Source organism: Lepus europaeus, chromosome 10 (genome assembly GCF_033115175.1).
Source record: "Lepus europaeus isolate LE1 chromosome 10, mLepTim1.pri, whole genome shotgun sequence".
Lineage (NCBI taxonomy): Eukaryota > Metazoa > Chordata > Mammalia > Lagomorpha > Leporidae > Lepus > Lepus europaeus.
Window position 1 is genome coordinate 87,657,982 of NC_084836.1, and position 4,484 is coordinate 87,662,465.

The following is a 4,484-nucleotide window of genomic DNA, read 5'->3' on the forward strand; positions in this document are numbered from 1 at the left end:
TAATTCTATACATGCATTCAATGTGTAATGATCAGATCAGGGTAGTCAGCATTTCCAGCTCTTAAACAATCTTTAAAATGTTTTTTATTGATGCTTAATAATTGTACTTATTTATGATTACAGTGTGATATTTCCATAAATGTATAAAATGTGTATCCCCCAATAGAGTAATCAATGAATCTCTTTCCATGTCAATGCTTGTATTTGGAAACTTCAAGCTCCTCGCTTCTATTTTCTCATAAAGTACAAAATAAATTACTGTGTGTGGGGAAGCTGGAGAGTCAGCATGCCTCGGTACGTGCAGCTGGTGGTCATGGGCCCCGCCGGCAGTGGGAAGACATTCGGAACTGATTGAGGTGGACCATGTGATGGAGGATGATTCCTTGTGGTTCAGTCCCGCTGGAGGACTGGTAGTTTGCATGGAGTACTTTGCCAATCATTTTAACTGGCTAGAGCACATCTTGGCCATGTAGAAGACGACTTACGTCCTTTTTGACTGTGCAGGTCAGACCGAGTTGTACACTCACCTGTGATGAAGCAGCTGGTCCAGCAGCTCGAGCAGTGGGAGTTCCGAGTCTGTGGAGTTTTTCTTCCTGATTCTTAGTTCATGGTGGAGTCATTCAAGTTTATTTCCAGCATCTTGGCTGCCCTGAGTGCCACGATCTCTCTAGAAATTCCACAGATTGACATCATGACAAAGATGGATCTGCTGAGGAAGAAAGCTGAAAAGGAAATTGAGAAATTTCTAGATCCAGGCCTGTATTCTTTGTTAGAAGATTCTACAAGTGACTTAGGAAGCAAAAAATTCCAAAAATTGACTAATGCTATATGTGGACTGATAGATGGCTGCGACATGGTTTGATTTTTACCGTAGGATCAGTCAGACAAAGAACACATGAACATTGTTACAGCATATTGATTTGGCCGTTCAGTACGATGAAGTCTTGGCATTTAAAGAGCCTAAGGAACATGCCGTTGAATCTGCCTCTTTGTTTGATGAATATTTTCAAGAATGCCAGAATGAATGAAGAGTTTGCTAACACATAACTCTAATGTGTGAAGAACTTGTGGTCAAATTGGCAGAACATTCTTCTCCTTGAAGGATACAGTAGTAGAAAGCTATTTATTTCCATGGAAAAAATGGTGCAGCAGCATGCCTGAATCAGGTTCTGAAACTGCTGCTGTGTAAAATGGAATCTTTGAGTGTCATTTTAGCAGCATCAACTTAGATTTCAAAAGTCAAATTGGGGGCCAGTGTTGTGGGACGGCAGGTTAAGCCACTGCCTATGATGCTGTCATCCTGTATGAGCAGTGTTTCAAATCCTGGCTGCTCCACTTCTGATCCAGTTCCCTGCTAATGCACCTGGGAAAGCAGAGGAGCATAGGCCAAATGTTTTCCGGCCCCTGCCACCCAAGTGTGAGACCTAGATGGAATTCCAGGCCCCTAGCTTTGCCCCAGCCCAGCTCAGCTGTTGCTGCCATTTGAGGAGTGAACCTGCAGATGGAAGAGCTCTCTCTCTGTCTCTGTAACTCTGTCTTTCAAATAAATATATAAATCTTTAATAAATTAATGAATAAAAGTCAAAATTGAAGTGGAAAAAATTATTGTGTGGGGCCGGCATTGTGGCGTAGCAGGTTAAGCCGCTGGTGCAGTCATCCTGTATGAAGACTGCTTTGAGTCCCTGCTGTTCCACTTTCTATCCGGCTCCCTGCTAATGCACCTGGGAAATCAGCAGAAGATAGTCCAAGTGCTTGAAGCCCTGTCACCCACCTGGGAAACCTGGATGGAGTTCCAGACTCCTAGCTTTAGCCTGGCTAAGCCCTGACTGTTGCAACCATTTGGGGAGTGAACGAGCAGATAGAAAATCTCTCTCTCTCTCTCTGTCTCTCCCTCTTTTTGTAACTCTGCCTTTTAGATAAATAAATAATACAATACAATACAATACAATACAATATAATACAGTACAATACATACTTCTCTCCTTCTAGTATCTCTTTAATTTTTTTTTTAATTTAGTACTTTCTCTTTTTAGGGAAAGGCTGAGAAAAGCAAATATAAATACCGAATAAGAAATATCAGGAAGTGAGTTTCCCTCTGTCGTCAGAGCCAAGGCAGACCTGCTCCAAGAACTGGCAGTGTCTCCTTGCTGGAATCAAAGGGCACTGAAGTGGGATTCCAGCATGACATTTGCGGCACAGTATGTTCCTAACTCTGCTTCCAGCTGTCAGAGATAGAAATGTCACATGGAGCCTTATGAATACGTACAATTTTATGGGTCTGTTTGAGAAAAATTGCATAAGAAAAAGAAAAAAAAATATGGCACTGAGTTCTTAAGACTTGCTGCTTCCTCTTATAACCATCATACCTCAATTTAAGAAGTGGGTGGGGGGTTATAATGGAAAGATAACACTGGGCATTGAAAAAGGTCAGGAAGAACAGAGTTTGAAAAACTAGCAATAAAGGAAACAACACAGGCAACCTTCAGGCAATGTGCCCACTCCTCGTCACTTGGGAGACCGCTTAGCTGTGAATATGTGCAGGCCTCACCTGCCGGATCAGGTTCTGCGGTTGTATTAGGTTCCCCAGATGATTTGGCTGCACACTCAGGTTTGAAAAGTCCTATCTGGAGAAGCACACGTTGGGAAGATGAGCATAGTTACCTTGTACACACCAAGGGACATTTTATTGGCTATGTTGTACTGCTTGCCTGTTATTCTGGTTAAACTTTAGGTATTTCTTCACCTTTCCCCACTTTGCAGTATCTCTTTCTCGGTCCTTCTCCACCTTGTCCTGTGACTGGCATGGAGGCCATCACTCAGACTGGATTTTGTTCACAGCTCTGCTGGGGCCCGGGCTGAATGAGCCTGGTGAAACCACTTAACTTCTGTGCACGTCTGTTTACTCTTCCTTACAAAAGGCCTAATGGTACTGGGCTACTGAGCTTAAATTAATTAATGTTTATAGAGCACTTCAAGCCTTGGGGATAAAAGCCTCTTTGAAAACCCAGGCAATTATCATTATGGCTAATGAAGCTCTCTCCTAACTCCTCCCCCCTCACCGGGAGGCAGGGGAGCTGCCTTTCGTAACATAATCCAGATTACTTGGGAATTTAGAACAAATGTCCTTTTCCATTTCTGCACATTCTACTGGTATTTTTCAGTTTTGTTTTATTCCCCCTTTTTAAAATTTTTTAAACTACAAACTAGATTTAGATCAATGAAGGCAAGTGAATTTATGATAAAACAACCAAATCAGGTTCTTACTGCTTTTCCCCAGGTGGTAGACAATCAACCACCCACAGTGTCCAAAGGAAGATCCGTTTACTCAACAGGGATAATCACACAAATGACCTTTGTCATTGACAATTTACATTTATTCTTTCTTCATTTCTACAGGTCATGTCTTAGGTTGTCATTGTCAATTTGATTTTGGAGATGATGAGGGAAGTAGTTATATAAGTCGATGCAACTACTTAAAAATGCTCTTTTGAATACTTAAGTTAATCTGTTTTTTGAGTTTTGGGAAATTAACTCCAATTTATGTGTACCAGGATATACTTGCTGCTTTATCTATTTGGAATCATTTTGGAGAGAGAAGCTTTAGTTTGAAACAGTCTTGTCAGGATAAATTCATGTTTATTAATTGAGTTTCGTAACTGTTATAGAGAAGCTACGTAAGTGTAAAGGTTATTGGCTCAGGCCTCAGAACTGGCCCAGGAAGTGTGAAGTCAACACTGTTCAAGGAGTACATCCAGTCTGAGTGATGGCCTCCAATGCCAGTCACAGGACAAGATGGAGCCCAGCCCAGCCCAGCCACCCTTTGAAGGAGCAGAATCATGAAACCAAAGCACAAGCACTGACTTGACTTGTAATCCCCCAGATCTGGGCACCATTTTGACGTCATGAGCACACTCTGCTCACTTCATTGCTTTGGTTTAGGATTCAAGTCTTCACTGAAAACCTTTTATTTTTATTTTACTGTATTTTATTAGAAAGTCAGAGAGAGAGAGAGAGAGCGCGCACGTGAGAGAGAGGATGGGGTGGGGAGTGACATCTTCCATATGCTGGTCCACGTCTCAAGTGCCTGTGGCTGAAGCCAGGAGCCTGCAACTCCATCTGGGTCTCCCATATAGGTGAGAAAGACCCAAGCACTTGAGCCATCATCTGCTGCCTACCAAGGTGTACATAAGCAGGAAGCTGGAATTAGAAGTGGAGCCAGGACTCGAACCTAGGCACTCTGTTCTGCATAGTATGCGGGTGTCCCAAGTGGCATCTTGACTGCTATGCTGAATGCCTGCTCCTGTTCACTGAAGCTTTAATCAGAGTCCGAGAAGCAAATGCACAAAGTCAGTTTTGAACATAAATATTAACTTCTCCAATAGGACACTGGTTGAAGAAGCATGCCTGAGACTCTTGTTTGTACTGCAGGATGAAAAGTGGCCCTTGCTGTCCAGAGGCTTGCATCTGAAGGATAGAGATGTGAT

At 42.6% G+C, this 4,484-nt stretch overlaps 1 pseudogene; it reads left to right on the forward strand.

Annotated features, from left to right (window-relative positions):
- Nucleotides 1-286: 286 nt before the first annotated feature.
- LOC133767830 (GPN-loop GTPase 3-like) lies at nt 287-1,028 on the forward strand (annotated as a pseudogene).
- The last annotated feature ends 3,456 nt before the right edge of the window (nt 1,029-4,484 follow it).